The sequence below is a fragment of the Brachyhypopomus gauderio genome, chromosome 6 (genome assembly GCF_052324685.1).
Source record: "Brachyhypopomus gauderio isolate BG-103 chromosome 6, BGAUD_0.2, whole genome shotgun sequence".
Lineage (NCBI taxonomy): Eukaryota > Metazoa > Chordata > Actinopteri > Gymnotiformes > Hypopomidae > Brachyhypopomus > Brachyhypopomus gauderio.
In genome coordinates, this window is record NC_135216.1 from 29,039,629 (window position 1) to 29,062,202 (window position 22,574).

General features: G+C 46.0%; 1 long non-coding RNA gene across 1 annotated transcript; it reads left to right on the forward strand.

The window, feature by feature from the left end:
* The first annotated feature begins 18,205 nt into the window (after positions 1–18,205).
* On the forward strand, positions 18,206–20,830 carry LOC143517600 (uncharacterized). The gene is made up of 2 exons (XR_013131993.1): positions 18,206–18,593; positions 18,777–20,830. It is a non-coding gene; the product is annotated as an uncharacterized LOC143517600 (long non-coding RNA).
* The last annotated feature ends 1,744 nt before the right edge of the window (positions 20,831–22,574 follow it).

Below are 22,574 nucleotides of genomic sequence, written 5' to 3' on the forward strand. Positions count from 1 at the left end.
CTGGTGAATATCTAAGAGGAGGGCAACAGTCAAACAAACAAAGTAATAGAAAGTAAGTTATAGGAATAATTAACACAAGGGGAGACTATTCGTTACACATAAACAGACCCCACAACATTACCACACACAAACCCCACATTACCACACACAAACTCTACCATATTACCGCACACAAACCCCACAACATTACCACACACAGACCCCACAACATTACCACACACAGATCCCACAACATTACCACACACAGACCCCACAACATTACCACACACAAACCCCACATTACCACACATAAACTCTACCATATTAACGCACACAAACCCCACAACATTACCACACACAGACCCCACAACATTACCACATGCAAACCTCACAACATTACCACACAGACCCCACAACATTAACACACACAAACCCCACAACATTACCACACAAACTCCACAATATTACCACACAAACCCCTCAACATTACCACACACAAATCCCACATTATCACACACAAACCCCACATTACCACACACAAACTCTACAATATTACAGCATACAAACCCCTCAACATTACCACACACAGACCCCACATTTCCACACACAAACTCCAGAATATTACCACACACACAGACCCCACAACATTGCCACACACAGACCCCACAACATTACCACACACAGACACTCAGACTGTGTCTGGTGGAATATGTATAATCTATCAAAATTCTTTAGAAATTCTTTAGAAATACTTTGATATCTCCAATTCCTTTGAGATGCTGTCTATAATAGTAATTAATCCATCTACAAATAAGAACGCATTTTCCCTGACTAATGTGTACAGACCACCAGGGCCTTACTCAGACTTTCTAAGTGATTTTGCAGCAAATTTAGCAGTATGTAGTGACAAAATAATAATGGTATTTAACATACATTTTGATAATGTGGAGGATCCGCTGACAAGGGCTTTTACTTCACTATTGAACTCTGTCGGCATTACACAAAATTATACTAACCCTAACTAATTATAGACCCATTTCGAACATATAATTTATATCCAAGATCTTAGAAAAAGCTGTTGCCCAGCAATTATGCTTATATCTACATAGAGTTCCAATCTGGATTTAGGCCCCACCAAAGTACTGAAACAGCCCTAGTTAAAGTAATAAATCAGGGGTGCCCACAGTTTTCAGCTTGCGAGCTACTTATAAGATGACCCAGTCAGAAAGATCTGGATTGCAGATTGGCTACCGTGAATGTCAATCAAAATACAACCGTCAGTGCAGATGTGCGATTCATCTACTACTATTTTATGTGACGCGATCTACGCACATTCCTTCGCGATCGACCGACACTTCCTTCGCGATCGACCGGTCGATCGCGATCGACGTAATGAGCACCCCTGTAATAAATGATTTGCTTCTTGCCTCAGATTAAGGCTATGTATCTCTGCTAGTGCTTCTGGTGCAGCTTTCAACACAATAGATCATAGGATCTTGCTAGCATGGTTAGAAAGTTGGGTTGGAATCTCAGGCACAGCCCTTTCATGGTTTAATTCTTACTTAACGAATTGCTATCAGTTTGTTGAGCTCAATAATATTCCATCCAAATGCACAAAAGTGAAATATGGGGTCCCACAAGGCTCCATCTTAGGACCACTATTATTTACATTATATATGCTACCATTGGGCATAAAAACAAACAAACATGGTGTCAACTTTCACTGCTATGCAGATGACACTCAAATTTAGATATCAGCCAAACCTGATGACAAACAGTTTAGGGAAAATTTAGGCCTGCGTAAGAGATTTTAAATGCTGGATGTCTCTAAACTTCCTCCAACTTAATGAGGACAAAATGTAAGTTCTCCTTCTGGGCCCAAAGGCTGCAAGACAGAAAATACCAGATCTAATGCTTAATCTCGCAGACTACCCTATTACACTTGGTACAGTAGACAAAAATCTCGGCATCTTACTCGACTCTGACTTATCATTTGATAAATACATAGATAATACTACTAGGATAGCTTTTCTAAATCTCTGCAACATTGCCAAGTTAAGAAATGCATTATCACAAGATGATGCAGAAAAATTGGTACACGCCTTTGTTAGCTCCACACTAGACAATTGTAAATCATTAGTCAGGATGCTCATATAGGAATCTAAATAAACTTCAAATTTTTCAAAATGCCGCAGCCAGAGTTCTGACTAGAACTAGAAAATGAGATCATATTAGACCAATCTTATCAGCCCTGCATTGCCTCCCAGTTAAATTCCATATTGATAAAAAGTTATTCTACTGACTTATAAAGAATTGCTTGCTCCTGATTACCTCCAGGAACTATTTCTTATTATGAACCCCCATGTCCACTAAGATCACAGGGTGCTGGCCTCTTATTAGTTCCAACAATTAATAAGGTAACAGCGGGGGGAAGAGCCTTTTCTTGTAAGGCCCCCCAACTTTGGAATAACCTTCCAGAATGTGACACAGTCTCAATCTTTAAGTCTAGGTTGAAAATGTACTTATTTAGTTTAGCGTTTGATAACTAATGTGCCCCCTTAGATAAAGGTACAGATCCAGGGGTTCATAGACGAAGGATTTTATGGTAGACTGGGGCACTGGTGCTGTTATTCTGTCACTGCACGTGGTCACTCAAGTTTGTTGACAGTGCAGTGGATGGATGCCAATATCTCAGAATGCCCCCAAGTCTGTGTTACTTTCTGGTTCTGCCTTTTCAGCTAGGCTGTAATAATTTGGATTTGCTGCCACACTCCAGAAATGTTTAATTTCCTCTGTCCAGCATATGACCTCATGCAGAGCTAATTTTCCCTGTTTTATACTTTCTACATGGCTGCCCGCCTACTCGAGGAACACTGAGATGAGGAGAGACAAGCCTTTCCAGAGATCCACCCTGGGCCGGCCACCTCCTGCCTAACCAGATATGATGAAATATCAACCCATTTCCCTGACTAACCAGTGTGGATGAAGGATAAACCCACTACCCTGGGCCCTTTCACCGCCCCGACTTCGCCTCTGCTATGACTACCATTACCAGCCATCAAGACATTTAGGACTGAATAGGAATTACAAAGAGAACTCTTGTATACAAATACACACCAAGATAGAATTTATTTAGCCTTCACATCTTTTCTTTGTTTTTTTATCTCTTTAATTGTCATGGTGACCGGCGTCGGCCAGAGGAGGATGGGTTCCCCTCCTGAGTCTTGGTTCCTCTCAAGGTTTCTTCCTCATGCCCTTAGGGAGTTTTTCCTTGCCACTGATAAATTTAGGAATTTATAATTTGGCCAAACAGAGAGACAGAATGAGAAAGGATGCTCAGCAGGTTAGACTGATAGAGAAGGAAATGTTGAACAGAAAGAGTTGAGGAGATGTGTCACGTTTAGCCCCGCCCCCCTCCCTGGTCCCGCCTAGCTCCCCGCTCCCATTCGTTTCTCCCTCCGTCTGTCATGTCCTGATCATCAGCACTAACACCTGAGTCTCGTTTACCTCCCTTGTTTCAGTGTATTTAATCCCCGTGGTGTGTTACTCCCGTGTCGGTCTTTGTTTGTTCAGCCAGCCTTGCTCACCTCCACGCTCTGTACTTATGTCTTTCCTTCGTTCCCTGTACGCCGGTATGGTTAGTCCTGTCTTTGTCTTCCCTGTTGTACTTCTCTTGTGTCTTTACGGTTTCGTTTAGTTGTTCTCTGGTTTGTTAGATCTTCCCTAGTATTTTGTTCCCTGCCTCCCCGTTTCTCTGCTTTGGTTCATCTTTCGTCATTTGTCCCCGTCTACCCGTTTCCCCTTTTGTAGTTTCATATTTGTGTCACGTAGGGCAACGCCCCCTCTCGTAGCTGTCACTCTGGGTTCCCTCATGTCCGTGTTCCCTGCCTGTTTGTCCCGCCCTGCTCGTTTGTCTTCGTGTTTCCTTGTTTGTTACCACGCCCCTGTGTCATTGCCATCACCTGTCCCTAGTTAGTTTCTATGTATAAAGTCCCGTCATTCCCCAGTCGTGTCATCCGTGATTTTGTCTACTTAGTGTCTTGTGCTTTGTTCTATCCGGTCCTTTGTGAGTATTGTTTCCGCTGCCAGTATTCCTGCCTGTTCCGTGTTTCCCCGTCGTGTTGGTTTATCTGCCCGAGTATGTCTGTTCGTATTTCATGTCTGGACTGCCTGCCTGTTATGACCCATGCCTGTGTTTTCGACTCTGCTTATGGTATTCCCCGTAATAAATCTCGCTCATCTCAGCGATTGTGTCCGTCTCCTCGCTCCGTTGCGCATGCAACGTTACATAATCACGGATCTAACGAGGACACAGCGAGAGAGCGAGACTCCGGTGAGTTTAGTCGCTGTAGCGAGTTGTTGGCTGCTTCCGTGCAGTTTAATTCTCATGTGTTACAGCGCGAACGAGCCGGAGACAGGAATACCCCTGGCGCTGTGGGAACAAGGAAGTCTCGTCGCAGACCGAAGAAAGCGCAGTCTCTCACTACTGGCTTTCGCGGCGAGACTCCTTTTGAGCGCTGTGAGTCTGCCCTGCTTGACGAACGCCACAGGGGTGAGCAACCTGTGGTACAAGCAGCGGGCAGACGGAGGGAATGCACAGACGAGCTTTGGCTTAACCCTCGGTCGGCTCTCAATGGCTGCTGCGAGCTCCCGACGCCTCAGAGGAGGCGGAGCCATCGCAGAGAGAGCCACCGAGGGGCGTGTGTGTCTGTGTGTTCTTCCAGGCTCACCCAGGACCCTGAGGAGGAGGACCTACCGCCGCTGATCCCGCCGGCTACACATCGCGACACCCCCAAGTATTTTTTGGGGGGGAGTACAAGCCACGTCGGCTTGGCGGTTCCGCCCCCCGAGGACGTCGGCTTGGTGGCTCCGCCCCCCGAGGACGTCGGCTTGGTGGCTCCGCCCCCCGAGGACGTCGGCTTGGTGGCTCCGCCCCCCGAGGACGTCGGCTTGGCGTACACGCCCCCCGAGGACGTCGGTTCCTGTCCCCGCTGCCCGTAGGCAGTCCGCGCCGGTTCCTGTCCCTGCTGCCCGTAGGCAGTCCGCGCCGGTTCCTGTCCCCGCTGCCCGTAGGCAGTCCGCGCCGGTTCCTGTCCCCGCTGCCCGTAGGCAGTCCGCGCCGGTTCCTGTCCCCGCGACCCAGGAGGGGTCGTCCACGCCGGTTCCTGTCCCCGCGACCCAGGAGGGGTCGTCCACGCCGGTTCCTGTCCCCGCGACCCGGGAGGGGTCGTCCACGCCGGTTCCTGTCCCCGCGACCCGGGAGGGGTCGTCCACGCCGGTTCCTGTCCCCGCTGCCCGCCAGCGGACCCTGCCTGTTCCCGCTGCCCGCCAGCGGACCCTGCCTGTTCCCGCTGCCCGCCAGCGGACCCTGCCTGTTCCCGCTGCCCGCCAGCGGGCCCTGCCTGTTCCCGCTGCCCGCCGCCCGGCTCCGCCTGTTCCCGCTGCCCGCCGCCCGGCTCCGCCTGTGCCCGCTGCCCGCCGCCCGGCTCCGCCTGTGCCCGCTGCCCGCCGCCCGGCCGCGCCTGTGCCCGCTGCCCGCCGCCCGGCCGCCCCTGTGCCCGCTGCCCGCCGCCCGGCCGCGCCTGTGTCCCCAGAGACTGTGCTGCCCTCTATTGGGCCCGGACATTATGTGCCCTCTGCTCTGCCCTGTACACCTGCCTCTGTACCCATGTTCCCCTTGCTCCCATGTTCTGTCCCTGGTTTTGTGTTGGTCCCAGTCCCTGTGTGTGTGCCTGTTCGTGTCCTTGTGCCCGTCCCTGTGTCTGGTTCCAGTGGTGTCCTCTCTGTCCCGGTTCCCGTGTCTGTTCCCCAGATTGTGACCCACTTCGTTCCTGTCCCAGTCTCCGTCGTCCAGGCCGTGTTTGCCTCAGTGTTTACCTCTGCCCTGTCCCCTGGCCCCGCTCCAGTGTCTGTCCCCGGTCCTGTCCTGTCCAGCCCTGCTCCTGTGCCTCGCCCTGGCCCTATCCGGTCTCCCTGTGTCCCGTGTCATGCCGTGTCCCAGGTCCCTCGTCCTGTTTCGTCTGGTCCTGTCCCTCCGGTCTGTCCTGTGTCCGCTGTCCCTGTCCTGTCTGCCCTTGCGTGCCCCGGAGTGGGCAGATAGCAGACAGACAGGGGGCAGATAGGAGACAGATAGGGGAAAGATAGGGACAGATATTAGATGAGGGAGTGAAGAAAATTAGCAAAAATTTTAGATAAGAAAACATGTCACCACCATCACTATAACATCTTGTATGTATGTATATGTAAAAAAAAAAGTATGGTTTTTAAATGGGGAAAATCTGGTTAAGTTTACAAATGTAGTGCTGGTCTTTAAAATCTTAAATGGCTTAGCGCCGCCAGTGCTAGACAAATGTGTGCATAGGGCCACGAATAGGTCGACAAGGTTTAGCACAAGAGGTGACTGTACTATTCCATTAAGGAAAAGTGTTTTTGGTCACTGTTTTTTCTTTTCGTGCTTCACATGACTGGAATTCTCTCCCACCTGAGATAAAAGGGTTAACAGCTGTCGGTCTGTTTTACAGACGATTAAAAGTCTAGTTATTGAGTACACAGACGTGTAAACATAATGGTTGATTTTGTTTTATGCTGTATTTTTGTATAATTATTTTTTTTCCATTTCTTTCTTAATTATTACTACTGTGTATTGTGTAAGACTGTTTCCTTCGGATCATCAACCTGCCCAGGGACAGCGGATGAAAATTAGCCATTTGGCTAAATCTGGCACATTTACATCATGTAATAATGATGTTGATTAATGTGTATTGCCCCTCTTTAAATAAAATAAATACAAATACAAAAGAAGGAAGTGGGGCTTTTTTGGATGGCACCTGTCGAGGTGTGGAGACGAGGGATGTGGTAACAGGGAGCTTGGTAACGAGGAAGTAAATATGAACATGACTGCCAAGGGTCATTGGTGATATTTATTAATTATTTTAGTAATATTTAAAACTTGGGCTGTGGGATAGAAACGTTTTGAGTTTGTTTGTCCTTGTTTTGATGGCTCTGTATGGTCTGACTGATGGTAACCGGTGGGATGTATCCTTTGTGGTGTTCTGAGCTCTCTGGGGACAGCGGGACCAGTATAGACCCACTAGAGTGGGGAGAGGGACACCGATGATTTACTCTGCAGTGCAGTTATAAACCCACACAGGCAGCAGGTCACAGTGCCCTGTATGGTGGTATGCTAGAAAGACACCAGCAGTCAACATCGCTCTTCCTGAGGAAGAGGAGGTAGAAGAGAGAAATGTAAGAGAGAGATCCAAGATGGGGCTGAGTATGGCTGCGATGTGGCGAGCTCCCACTTACTTTTGCAGTTTTTTGTTGTTTTTGTGTTCGTCACTCTAATTGCACTAAACGTTACTGGCCTCATCATCTACGACCGAAAAAAACTTCTAGAAATCAGATCATCGATAAATCACTGCAAAGCACAGATCCTTTGTTTGTAAGCACCGGAGAAGCTGCAGTCACCTGGATCGCCTGGCCACGAATACGCCAAAGATGATGGAGAAATAGTAGGAGAGCCAGCGTGCTCTTCAGGCTGAGATGTCACACTCACTGACTGCCTCTTCCCACTGTGCAGTCGTTGGACAACAAAAGCTGTGTGAGCCCCATGCACAGATCGTTTTCCTGTGGGAGGTTCGGGACTGCAGCGTTAACTGCCTCACAGAGACTTGGTTATCCGAGGACATCCCTGCTCACGCTATCGAACCCACGAGATTCTCTCTCTACCGCACCGACAGAACCAAAGAGCTTTCCAGGAAAAGCAAAGGAGATGGTGTATGTTTTCTGATCAACAATGCTTGGTGTGATCAGAGGAATGTACATTTCATTGAGTCTTTCTGCTCGCCAGATCATCTCCTGTTGGCCAGCATGGCTTCCCTGTGGGATTATGGGACTGTGTCTTGCTGCAGTTTATATCCATCCCCCGGCAGGCTAACTGTAATGCAGCATGCACTGCGGAGTGAGGAGGTGGACACAAACATTGAGGAGAGCGAGATTTATTAAAGGGAATTCCATAATCAGGGTCGTTAAAGTAGGCATGGGCCATAACAGGTAGGCAGTCCAAACACGAAAGGTAAATAGGCATACTGACACTAGGAACTAGAACAAAACAAGGCAGGGTACCACAGAACAGGCAGGAAAAAATGCTAGAAAGAACAATACTCACAACTGAACCAAGCTCAAAAAATAACAGAGATCACAAAATAACCGACCAGGGACAAGGCAAACACAGGAACTATAAATGCATAGAACTAACAAGATACAGGTGGAAACACTGATGACATGGGAGTGACACACAGAGGGAAACCATGACAACAGATAACAAGGCGGGATAACCAGACAAGGAAAACACAGGCACATGGAACAGGGGACCGGAGTGACAGCTAGAAGAGGGAGGCGTAGCCCTATTTGACACTAACTCAGACCTCGCGCTCGGGAAGCTACATGAGGCGATCAACAAGCAGATGACGGCACGCCTGGTGGCTGCATTCATCGTTGGGACTTTAACTTCGCCTCCTATGGATCCAGCAGGTTTGTCTCCACTCCTAACAGCCATTCAATCTCAGGGTAGGTTGTTGGGTGGTCATGACCAACTCCTCCGTCAACTGAGCACGACTGTGGAGGCATTGACCCAGGTCATTCAAGGACTACCCTTACCTACTGCCTCCACTCCCGCGCCTGAAACCCCCCCCCCCCCCCACACACCTCCTCTGGTTGCCGAACTGCTTCCCAGTATCTCCCCCTCTGTACGTTGTTCTGGAGAAATATGATGGTTCTCCTGGTCTCTGTCCAGGGTTTCTCCTTCAATGTACCCTATACTTTCGAGTATCAGTGGCGGCTTTTCCCACAGATGCATTGAAGTTCGCCTTCGTTATATCTCTCCTCAATGGGAGAGCCTTACAGTGGGCAACCGCGGTATGGAGCGGTACCCACCCCGCGGCACAGACCTTTGCTTCTTTTGTGAGATATTTTAAGGAGGTATTCAATCACTCCAGTACTGGAGAGGATCTGGGGGAGCAACTGCTCCAGTTAAGGCAGGGGGAGTCTTCGGCTACCGAACATTCCCTGAGGTTTCGTTCTCTCTCGGCTACCACGGGTTGGGGCGAAAAAGCCCTACTGGCCATCTACCGTAGGAGTTTGAATGACTCTCTGAAATCAGAATTGGCATGTAAGGATGAGGATCTCTCCCTCTGAGAATTAATTCGGTTATCAGTCAAGCTGAAGGATTCAATCCTGAAGGAGTACTACGAGGTCAGTTCGTCTGACACCAATCCCCCCCAACTCCCCCATCTCAACCAGAGCCCATGGGAGTAGGACACGCACGCCTAACTCCAGAGGAATGTCAGCGTCGTATCCCACTCACACATGCCCTGTCCATATGCGCATAAAGGGGATTGATGGTCTTCCCATCGGGTCTGGAGTGATCACGAAGCGCACGGTACCACTTACAGTCATAATAGGTGCTTTACACAATGAATCCCTCACGTTTTATATTATCGATTCGCCTGAACATCCCATCGTTCTGGGCTATCCATGGCTACACCAACACAACCCTGAGATCTCCTGGAAAACAGGGGAGCTGACTCGCTGGAGTGAATATTGTCACACACACTGCTTAGCGCACGCTATTCGCACTACGACTATTGAAAGCCCACAAGTCAGTACATCAACGTTGCTCCCTGAGGAATATATAGAATTCACGGATGTTTTCAGTAAAACCCAGGTCGCGACTCTTCCCCCTCATCGCCCATTGGACTGTGCCATAGATCTGTTATCGGGTACTATGCTGCCCAAAAGTACAGCTTATCCCCTCTCTTTGCCCGAAACTAAAGCTATGGAAGAGTATATCACGGAGGCGCTACAAGCGGGGTATGTTCGTCCTTCATTGTCCCCAGCTGTTGCTGGATTTTTCTTTGTTAGTAAGAAAGATGGGGGATTACGACCCTTTATATATTTTTGTGGGCTTAATGCTATCACCACCAAGAACTGCTATCCCCTGCCATTAGTTCCTTTGTAAGGCTACAATATATACCAGAGTGGACCTCAGGAGTGCTTACAATTTAGTCCGGATTAATCCTGCCTTCCTCACTTCCTGTTTATCCCCCGCCTCTTCGCAGCCAAAATGACCCTTCTTCACTAAACCCCCTATATTAGCAGCTTAATTGAATTTTAAACACCAAATTTCATCTTGCATATTTTCGTTCATCACAAAATGTGTGACTACATGAGTTTTCCCCTCTTCACTTGAATTTCTATAGCTTAAAAACCCTCACGTCCTCATTTCCTGTTTATCCCCCGTGTCCACCGGGTCAAAAAGACCCGTCTTCACTAAACCCCCTATATTAGCAGCTTAATTGAATTTTTAACACCAAATTTCATCTTGCATATTGTCATTCACCACAAAATGTGTGAATACATGAGTTTTCCCTCTTTACTTGAATTTCTATAGCTTAACAAACGAATTTTAAAAATTGAAAATAAAATAAAAAATTTTTCATTTTTCATCCAAAATTTTTTTCATCCAAATTTCTTCTTTTTCTCTTCAATTATACAAAAATGTGAAATATAACATAACCATTCAACTAATTAACACATGTAGGGCAGTATGCAAGTGCACAGCCTTTGCAGATATATTTCTTACACCTGCAGCACACAGTGTGTGTTTTACAGTCCTTCTTTTGAGGGCAGATCTGACATCTCTTCCTCTTACTTGCCCTATCTGGGGGAGTGGCTGTGGTAGCTGCATCCTCAAGTTGATCAGCAGCTCCTGCACTCTGAATACCTTTCACAACTGCTGCTGAGGCTTCTGTGCAGGGGACATGCTTCCTTCTCTCAATGAGTGGAGTTACAAGTGCCTTTCCAAGCTGCTCCAGGAACACCCTCCTCTTGTTCTGCTTACGAGACATCCATGTTGGGTTGATCTCTCTCCAAATCACAAAGGCTTTGTTGGAGGAAACATCAATGATGTTGTGGAAGATGACCAGGGGCCAGTGGGCAGTCATTCTTCTGCAGCTATATGTTCCAATCACCTTATCTCCTTACCTCCTTTGTTTCGGTTGTAGTCTAGGATGATGATTGGCTTTCTGTCTTCACGATTGCTAATGTCACCATCTGTGTGCAGTGTGCTCAGAAGAAATACATTCTTGTTTTTCTTTGGAAGGTAGGACATGAGTGGCGGTGGGCTTGAAGACAAACTTTGAGGAGAAGACCTTTCTCTCCTTTGATGCTAGCAGTGCAGGTGGGAGCTCAGGCTTGTTCTTTCTAACTGTACCATCCATGGTGATCTTCCTCTTCAGGAGCTGCTGTCTAAGTTCATAAGAGGTTAAGAAATTGTCACATATCACATTGTGACCCCTCATTTTTTGAAAGCAAAGTCTCTCTTGCAGCTTCAGGATTTTCTTCTTCTTCTGATGATGATTCATCATGCTCTGGGTTGTATTCCTCCCCATCTTCTTCTTCGGATACATCCCCCACTTCCTCTTCTGAATCAGAGTTGTCTTGCTGGACATCTCAGAAAATCAGCTCTACAGTCTCTTCAATGCTATAACGCACACTCATGGGCTCAGTACTGTTAGAAATTTGATCTTCAGGAATCAGATCAGCATGTAATATCAAATGGATTACGACCCATTCTACTGTAGTCTATTTGGGGTCCTGTTATCTGTAGCACCTTTATAATCTCTGGAAAGTCTGCGAGAACACCACCTGATTTGCCTTGTTTACGTCTGCTACTGATTGATCTGAGACACAACTAAACATTGTAACATTCTGTGGTTTACAAATAAATCTGTGACCTTGATTTCAACTCTATTTGGCTCAGCGGTCTTTTTGACCCGAAGACCATCTTTGTACATTTTGTTGTTCAGCTTACATGGAAATGTGAATAAAAGCAAAATCTCACTTTTTCTACTGTTGGGACCAATCTAGGCAAAGTCATAAAATTTCAAGTTAAAAAATAGCATTTTGTGGATTTTTGGGGGGGGGTTTAACACAGTGGCGGGTCATTTTGACCCAAGGAAGGCAGGAGGGTTTTAACCCTCCTAACCCTCTCTCCTAGAGAGAGACGAGTGGAAAACCACTTTCATTACTATGAATGGACATTATGAATATACAGTGATGTCCTATGGGTTAGCCCAGCGTTTCTCAAAGTGTGGGTGCATGGGTATTGCAGGTGGGGCGCAAGCAATTGGAAGAAATGAACCTTTTTAAGCCTGTCGTTTTAATGCCTGTTCGTTTTGCATACACTGCGGAACAGTGTGAACCAGGGCTAGATTCTGCCCTTTAATGAATTTGTACTGGCCCCCTGGTCAACAAATCACAATCGCACGATTGCCACCCCCCATTTGTATTTTATTACCATTTTGTTTGGGTGATATGGGACAGGTGGGGCATGGAATTTCCCCTTCTTCTGAGGTGGGGAATGATATAAAAATTTGAGAACTACTGCGTTAGCCAATGCTCCTGCCGTTTTTCAGTCTTTTATGAACGAAACCTTTTGTGTCATGCTGGACAAATATGTTATTGTTTATATTGATGATATTTTAATTTATTCGGACAATGCCATAGAACACCGGAGTCATGTACGTGCCGTTCTCTCCCGTTTGTGAGAGAACAGGTTATTTGTTAAGTTGGAGAAGTGTGCTTTTCACCAGACAAACTTGAACTTTCTAGGATATCATATTAGCCCGCAGGAGGTGGCCATGGATGATGCTAAAGTACGGGCAGTTGCCGACTGGCCACGGCCGCGTACCGTTAGGGACCTCCACCGTTTCATGGGCTTTGCTAATTTTTATCGCCGTTTTATCTGGAATTACAGCGTGATAGCAACGCCTCTCACCTCATTGCTAAGAGGTAAGGCTAAGACGCTACTATGAAATGTATGTGCTCAAAAAGCATTCAGGTAATTAAAACAGAGGTTTGTCACTGCACCTATCCTGAAACACCCTGACCCCGCTCTTCCGTTTCTTGTCGAGGTCAACGAGTCGGATACTTGTGTGGGGGCGGTTCTCTCCTAACGTCACGGTTCCCCTCCTAAATTACATGCATGTGCTTTCCACTCCCATAAACTCACCCCTACTGAGAAGAATTACGATGTGGGTAACAAGGAACTGCTGGCTATTAAATCTGCTTTGGAGGCATGGAGACATTGGTTAGAGGGCGCTGCTCACCCTTTTGTCATCTTGACCGACCATAAGAACCTAGAGTACATTAAGGCAGTGAGAAGATTGAATGCTAGACAAGCAAGGTGGGCATTATTCTTTACACGTTTTAATTTCACTATCACCTTCCGGTACTAGGAATTCAAAGGCAGATGCCCTCTCACGGATTCATGAGGTAGGCAATGCACCGGAGTTCCTGAAGCCTATTTTGACACCCTCCATTGTGATATCCCCCATTCAATGGGACCTGGACCGGCAGATCACACAGGCTCAAGCTGCAGATCCACCTCCAGCGGGCTGTCCTCGGGGTAAGGTGTATGTCCCCCTTAATTTGCAGGTTGAGCTCATGCAGTGGGTCCATGCGTCCCCCAGCTCTGGTCACCCTGGTATTCAGCGCACCAGTGGTATCCAAGCTGCTGGTCCAGATGGCATTCCTGGACGTGTCCTCAGAGCGTGCACTGGACAGTTAGCCAAGGTCTTCACTGATACTTTCAATCTATCACTGGCCCAGGCAGCTGTTCCTGCATGCTGGAAGACATCCACCATTATACCGGTGTCAAAGCACTCAACTGCTGCATGTCCTAATGACTTCCATCCAGTCGCACTCACCCCCATCGTGATGAAGTGCTTTGAGAAACTGGTCCTCAGCCACCTGAAGATGGTGTTCCCGCCATCTCTAGACTCCTACCAGTTTGCTTACCATGCGAACAGGTCGACTGAGGATGCAATTTCCATTGCTCTTCACTCTGCCCTCACCCACCTGGATGAAAGGAACACCTACGACCACATTTTATTCATCGACTTCAGCTCTGCTTTTAACACGGTCATCCCGACTAGGCTGGTCACCAAGCTCAGTGACCTGGGAATCAGCACCCCCATGTGTAACTGGGTCTTGGAATTCCTGACGGACAGACCCCAGTCCGTGAGATTGGGCAGTCATATGTCTACCACCATCACTCTGAACACTGGTGTACCGCAGACCAGGTACACCAGTGAAGACACGTGAAGGCTGTGTACTGCAGACGACACCACTGTGGTTGGTCACATCAGGAATAATGATGAATCGGCCTACAGGGAGGAGATCCAGCACCTAACTTCCTGGTGCACCACCAACAACCTCATCCTGAACACAGACAAAACGAAAGAACTTATTGTGGACTACCGGAGAACCAAGGGCTGCACACACTCTCCTGTCTACATCAACGGAGCAGAGGTAGAACGTGTCTCCAGCTTCAAGTTCCTGGGAATCCACATTTCTGTAGACCTCTCATGGTCCTTCAACACCTCCCATCTGGTCAAGAAGGCACAGCAGCGTCTTTACTTCCTGAGGAGGCTAAAGAAAGACCGTCTGTCTCCTCAGATCCTCACAAACTTCTACCGCTGCACCATTGAGAGCATACTGACTAACTGTGTGACCATATGGTACAGTAGCTCCACTGTGGCGGAGAGGAAATCCCTGCAGAGGTGGTAAAGACCGCTCAGCGCATCACAGGCACGCAGCTCCCTGCCATCGAAGACATTAATCTCCAGCGCTGTGTGTGTAGAGCACACAGCATCATTAGGGACCCCTCCCACCCCACACAGCATCATTAGAGACCCCTCCCACCCCACACAGCATCATTAGAGACCCCTCCCACCCCACACAGCATCATTAGAGACCCCTCCCACCCCACACAGCATCATTAGAGACCCCTCCCACCACACACAGCATCATTAGAGACCCCTCCCACCCCACACAGCATCATTAGGGACCCCTCCCACCCCACACAGCATCATTAGGGACCCCTCCCACCCCACACAGCATCATTAGAGACCCCTCCCACCCCACACAGCATCATTAGGGACCCCTCCCACCCCAAACATAAACTGTTCAACCTACTTCCATCCGGGAGGAGATATAGGATCATCCGAGCCAGAACCAGGTCAGCTCAGGCCCAGCTTCTTTACCTCCACAATCACTCTGATTTATGATTACCCTTTTCACCAGTCTTCCAGCCATCAGTAACTACCAACTACCAGTAACTATTTGCTGATTAATATTGATATAATACTAGTTTTAACATGTTGCATCTGTACATAGTCAGGAAACAGCTCAAATAAATACATTTTTAATAACACTAAACCGAATTCGAATTGGATCGAATCGGATCGAATCGATTAAATCAGATTAAATCGAAATAAATCTATTCTTAATCTTCAGAATCGGAATCGGATCGATTCTTGGAATTTGAATCGATACCCAGCCCTACTCCCACAGTAGATTTCTTCACACCAAGCTGCTTGCCTATTGCAGATTCAGTCATCCCAGCCTGGTGCAGGTCTACAATTCGGTTTCTGGTGTCCTCCGACAGCTCTTTTGTCTTCACCATAGTGGAGTTTGGGGTGTGACTGTTTGAGGTTGTGGGCAGGTGTCTTTTATACTGTTAACGACTTCAAACAGGTGCCATTAATACAGGTAATGAGTGGGGGAAAGAGGAGCCTCTTAAAAAAAAAGTTACAGGTCTGTGACAGCCAGAAATCTTGCTTGTTTGTAGGTGACCAAATACTTATTTTCCACCATTATTTGCAAATAAATTCTTTAAAAGTCAGACAAAATGATTTTCTCAATTTTTTTTCACATTTTGTCTCTCATAGTTGAGGTCTACCTATGATGTCAATTACAGGCCTCTCATCTTTTTAAGTGGGAGAACTTGCACAATTGGTGACTGACTAAATACATATTTTCCCCACTGTACATACACCCTACACGTACATACAACCCACACCTACATACACCCTACACCTACATACACCCTACACGTACATACACCCTACACGTACCTACCCTTGCCGAGGTGTACAGGTCTGTTCCCCACATCCTGCTCCACGTCCGGTCTCTCGCCACATCTCTCTCAACTTGTAACTGAACCATAATCCATAAACTCAGGCTCAAAAAAAATGACATGATACGAACACCATTGTCATTGTCAGCGTGAGCTGTTTCGCTATCTACCTACCTAATCTACTGGTGATTCCTAGATGCCGATTAAAGATTGGCGAGGGTGCTTTTAGCCACTATGGCCCAAAGCTCTGGAATTCTCTTCCTGAAGAGCTCAGAGGCATTTCATCCCTAAATAGTTTCAAGAACAGTCTCAAAACATTCCTGTTTAGATCTGCTTTTAGTTAAGAAACTCTAGTCTATTATTTTATAATTTGTCGACGCCAGACGCAGTTCATAGGGAACTGTCAGGATCAGGGGATCTAACTCCACAAGAGTCGAGAGGTTTGGCGGTCAAACTCCATGGGGGGGGGGGGGGGGGGGGGGGGGAGTATACAGGTGGCACCATTGGTGGTTACCAGGCAGGGTAACTGAGTGATTGGGAATTTCACCCTCAGCTGGGAGTCGAGCACCAGGTGGCCGTGCATAACTGTGGGCCGACGAGCACACAGTTCGCATAAAACCAGTGAGAGTGAAGGTCGCGCTCTGTGTGAGTGTTTGTTGTTCTAGAGAGCGTGGGTGAGCTAAATCTGGTGTAATTATCTTAATAGTTTTATTTACTTTACTTTTTTATTATATTGTTTACTTTACTTTTTTACATTTTATGTTATTTTACTTTAATTTCTTCTAACATTTCCTTTTTGTCTTCTCCTTTTTATGTTTCTTTTATTTATACTGTAAAGCACTTTGAGTTGCATGTATGTATGAAAGGTGCTATACAAATAAAGATTATTATTATTATTACTGTCCAAATATATTTCTACAAAATTTACAACTTACATTTACGTTTACATTTACGGCATTTAGCAGACAATTTGAATACTGCTTGCTCTGTGGGTTCAAACACGTCCGGGAAGTAGTCCTGTCCCAGCAGATGAATGCAGTCATTCATGAAAGTACTACAGAAAAAACACTTGAAAACCTTAAAAGTTTACAACATTACAAAAATAATTTCTGTGCCTGTCCAATGTGTGTATTTTGGTATGTAATGGACTTCAGCAGAGATGGTGGTGGTTCTTAAGTTATCTTGAGTTAGCTTTAAGAAACTAGAAATCATCAGAAATTAATGAAAATATATACATGAATGCCAGTGGCAAGGGACAATTAGGACACAGATCTAAATATGACCTAAATATGATCTCCATATGGGGTCAACTCTGAAGAAAAAAACATGAGGAAGAGAGGATCAAAACGGGCTAAAATGTGATACCCCTGTTTATTTTAGTCCTTTTAAGACCATATACTACGTACACCATGTTGGTCCTTAGCAACACTGTCATACCCTATAGGTCCACCAGAGGGAGGCACGGTTCATTGCTGACACCACACTGGAGGAAACTGCTGAGCTACAGCTGATACTGGTGATACTGGTGATACTGGTGATCCACTTGATTACTTCAATGCATCTGTGCCTCATTCTAGAGGCAATAGAGACACAACACAATATAACACAAAACTGACCCACATGTCCCTGCTTAAAGGCATAAAGGTGTCCAGATGAGCGGGCTTAAAATCTAATTATGCGGAGTTACTCGATGTATACATCTGATATTTAAATTATTTGATGCTATTTGATGTATAAACATGATATTTAAATGACGTGGTGCTGTGTATAGATCTGATATTTAAATGACGTGGTGCTGTGTATAGATCTGATATTTAAATGACGTGGTGCTGTGTATAGATCTGATATTTAAATGATGTGGTAGTACTGTGTATAGATCTGATATTTAAAAAAAGCAGTGATACTCTGTGTATAGATCTGATATTTAAATAAAGTTGTGATACTCTGTGTATAGATCTGTCCACATTCAAACTGAGCTGGAACCAAATTTAGACTTCATTCAACAGAGTTGGAAAAAAAAAGATAGAATAAGAATCTAATTAAATTATCAAACTAGCTGAACCACTGCATTATTTACGCCACATGACTTCTGTGTGCAGGTCCTCAGTGTATCCAGCAGGAGGCAGTATTGCTCCATGAGCTTGTGAGGATTAACAGGGTCCTCCCTTCACAGGAGAACTAAATGCCACACTCACACATCGCCTAGCAACCGTGCTGCCCTGCCTCCACACTCCGGATGTCAGGGAGGGGTTAGCATCCCAACAAAGCCAAGAGAAAGAATGAGAGGGAGAGAGATGGAGAGAGATGGAGAGAGAGAGATGGAGAGAGGGGGAAAGGATTAGGGTTAGTGTATGTGTGTGTGTGTATGTGTGTGAGTGTGTGTATGTGAGAGTGTGTGTGTGTGTGTGTGTGTGAGTGTGTGTGTGTATTTGTGTATGTGTGTGTGAGTGTGTGTAGGTGTGTGTGTGTATGTGAGTGAGTGAGTGAGTGTGAGTGTGTGTGTGAGTGTGTGTGTGTGTGTGTGTGTGTGTGTGAGTGTGTGTCCCATACAGTAATCTCAGCGTGCATGCCGAGCTGTTGAAGAACTTCATCTGGAGAGAGTGGGAGGCAAATGTTATGCTTTGTTGCCATGGTAATGCTCTGCTCCTCTACCCCCCCTTGTCTCTATCAGCACTTCCTGTCAGCTCTCAGTGTTCCTGGACATGGTCACCTCCTCCACCCCATCTGCCCTCTCTCCCTCCCTCTCTCTCCTCTCCTTCTCCCTCACTTTTCCTCTCTCCCTCCTTCCCTCTCTCTCCTCGTTTATGTTGTTCAGGAGCTCTGAATGAAGCTGTAAATCACCAGAGTCTGCTGTGTTGTACGTCTTCCTCACCATCACTTCCTGTACTGTACCAGGCTCATGCTGAACCAGACACCTGCAGGAGTGTATCCTGTGTTGAGTGTATCCTGTGTTGAGTGTATCCTGTGTTGAGGGTATCCTGTGTTGAGGGTATCCTGTGTTGAGTGTATCCTGTGTTGAGGGTATCCTGTGTTGAGTATATCCTGTGTTGAGTATATCCTGTGTTGAGTGTATCCTGTGTTGAGTGTATCCTGTGTTGAGTGTATCCTGTGTTGAGTATATCATGTGTTGAGGGTATCCTGTGTTGAGTGTATCCTGTGTTGAGGGTATCCTGTGTTGAGTGTATCCTGTGTTGAGGGTGTCCTGTGTTGAGTGTATCCTGTGTTGAGGGTATCCTGTGTTGAGTGTATCCTGTGTTGAGTGTATCATGTGTTGAGTGTATCCTGTGTTGAGTGTATCCTGTGTTGAGGGTATCCTGTGTTGAGTGTATCATGTGTTGAGTGTATCCTGTGTTGAGTGTATCCTGTGTTGAGGGTATCCTGTGTTGAGTATATCATGTGTTGAGTGTACCCTGTGTTGAGTGTATCCTGTGTTGAGTGTACCCTGTGTTGAGGGTATCCTGTGTTGAGTGTATCCTGTGTCCTGTCCAAATTTAATGCTTAATCTTGCAGACTATCCCATTACACCTGGCACAGTAGCCAAAAACCTAGGCATCATACTCGACTCTGACCTATCATTTGATAAATATATAGATAATACTACTAGGATAGCTTTTCTACATCTCCGCAACATTGCCAAATTAAGAAATGCATTATCACAGGATGATGCAGAAAAATTGGTGCACGCATTTGTTAGCTCTAGACTAGACTACTGCAATTCACTACTGTCAGGATGTTCAAATAGGAATCTAAATAAACTTCAAGTAGTTCAAAATACCGCAGCTAGAGTTCTGACCAGAACTAGAAAATTTCAGCATATTAGACCAGTCCTATCAGCCCTGCATTGGCTCCCAGTTAAATTTCGTATTGATTTTAAAATTCTATTATTAGCATATAAAGCACTACACGGGCTTGCTCCTGAATACCTCCAGGAACTTATTTCCTACTATGAACCCCCACGTCAACTAAGATCACAGGGTGCTGGTCTGTTATTAGTTCCACAAACTAACAAGGTAACAGCAGGGGGAAGAGCCTTTTCTTATAAGGCCCCCCAGCTTTGGAATAATCTTCCTAAATGTGTCCGGGACTCTGACACAGTCACAATCTTTAAATCTAGGTTGAAAACCCACTTATTTAGTCTAGCGTTTGATAATTAATATCCCCCTTAGATAAAGGTACAGATCCAGGGGTTCATAGACGAAGGGTTTTATGGTAGACTGGGGTACTGGTGCTGTCATCCTGTCACTGCTCGTGGTCACTCAAGTTTGTTGACAGTGCAGTGGACGGATGCCATTGTCTCAGAATGCCCCCAAGCCTATGTTACCTTCTGGTTCTGCCTTTTTTTAGCTAGGCTGTAATAATTTAACTTAGTGCCGGAGTTGCTGCCACACTCCAGAAATGTTTATAATTTTACCTGTCCTGTATATGTCCTCATACAGAGCTAATTTTCCCTGTTTCATTTCTCCACATGGCTGCCCGCCTGCTTGAGGAATAATGAGATGAGGAGAGACAAGCGATCCATCCTGGCCGGCCACCTCCTGCCTAACCGGATGCCTACACCATGATGGACATTATTACATATTTTTCGGTCTAAATTGACATTATTGCATCTTTTACATTCTGTCTACATTCTGTCTATATTGTTGTTGTTGTCATGGTGACCGGTGTCGGCCAGAGGAGGATGGGTTCCCCCCCTGAGTCTTGGTTCCTCTCAAGGTTTCTTCCTCATGCAAAAAACTAGGGAGTTTTTCCTTGCCACTGTCGCCTTTGGCTTGCTCACTGGGGGCTAGGACTCGGCACTTGTAAAGCTGCTTTGTGACAACAACTGTTGTAAAAAGCGCTATATAAATAAAATTTGATTGATTGATTGATTGAGTGTATCCTGTGTTGAGTGTATCCTGTGTTGAGGGTGTCCTGTGTTGAGTGTATCCTGTGTTGAGGGTATCCTGTGTTGAGGGTATACTGTGTTGAGGGTATACTGTGTTGAGGGTATCCTGTGTTGAGGGTATCCTGTGTTGAGTATCCTGTGTAGAGTGTATCCTGTGTAGAGTGTATCCTGTGTTGAGGGTATCCCGTGTTGAGGGTATCCCGTGTTGAGTGTATCCCGTGTTGAGGGTATCCTGTGTTGAAGGTATCCTGTGTTGAGTGTATCCTGTGTTGAGTGTATCCTGTGTTGAGGGTATCCTGTGTTGAGGGTATACTGTGTTGAGTGTATCCTGTGTTGAGGGTATCCTGTGTTGAGTATATCATGTGTTGAGGGTATCCTATGTTGAGGGAATCCTGTTTTGAGGGTATCCTGTTTTGAGGGTTCACTGTATCCTGTGTTGAATGCATCGGACTTTGAGTGTATCTGGTTTTGAGAGTATCCTGTGTTGAGGGTGGACATAAAAATGGGAAACTAACCCACAGCCTTATCTGACTGAAATGTAGTCAAAATGACCATAAGAGTCCCATCAGACCCATAAGATTTGTTCTTATAAGAATTCCCCATCCAGTCTAAGGAGACACGTAGAGGTAAGATATTTATCATATAAAATTTGACCGTCATTTGACCGTCTTCACACGCTCTCACGCCACACTTGCGATTTCTCGTCAACATCACTAGTCTAGATGACTGTGTTACTCCTCACTAAGGAAAGGAGCTATCGGCTGTCCCAAGAGTAGCTGAAAGTCCTAAACCACGTAAAAGAGTAACTACAGGGGTCTGGATCCTCGCTAAATATAGCGACAAAGTCACTAAATTGACAATACTGGTGCGGCAATCCCAGAGTGCCACACAGATCGGCTCCAGAGGTTAACCTCAAGGTGCGTGTGCCCTTTCTCTCACCCACATCAGTCCCTAGCTCCAACTCCCTCACTCCCCTACATGTTACTGCTTGTTCATGGAAGTGGTTGTAAAAGATGTTCTGAGTGGATAAAGTCATGCAACCCCTGTACACTACTGCCACAACACTACAGAGATGAACAGCTGTAAACGGTTAACAGATTTACCCCTCCGTCTCTTTATTATAACCCCCATCTCTCTATTATAACTGCTCCCTCCCTATAACCTCATCCTATAACTCCTCCCTCTCTATATTATAACCTCATCCTATAACTCCTCCCTCTCTATATTATAACTCCATCCTATAACTCCTTCCTCTCTATATTATAACCTCATCCTATAACTCCTTCCTCTCTATATTATAACCCCATCCTATAACTCCTCCCTCTCTATATTATAACGTCATCCTATAACTCCTCCCTCTCTATAACTTTATCCTATAACTCCTCCCTCTCTATATTATAACGTAATCCTATAACTCCTCCCTCTGTATATTATAACTTCATCCTATAACTCCTCCCTCTCTATATTATAACCACATCCTATAACTCCTCCCTCTCTATATTATAACTCCATCCTATAACTCCTCCCTCTCTATATTATAACGTCATCCTATAACTCCTCCCTCTCTATATTATAACGTCATCCTATAACTCCTCCCTCTCTATATTATAACCCCATCTTATAACTCCTCCCTCTCTATATTATAACCTCATCCTATAACTCCTCCCTCTCTATATTATAACTCCATCCTATAACTCCTTCCTCTCTATATTATAACCTCATCCTATA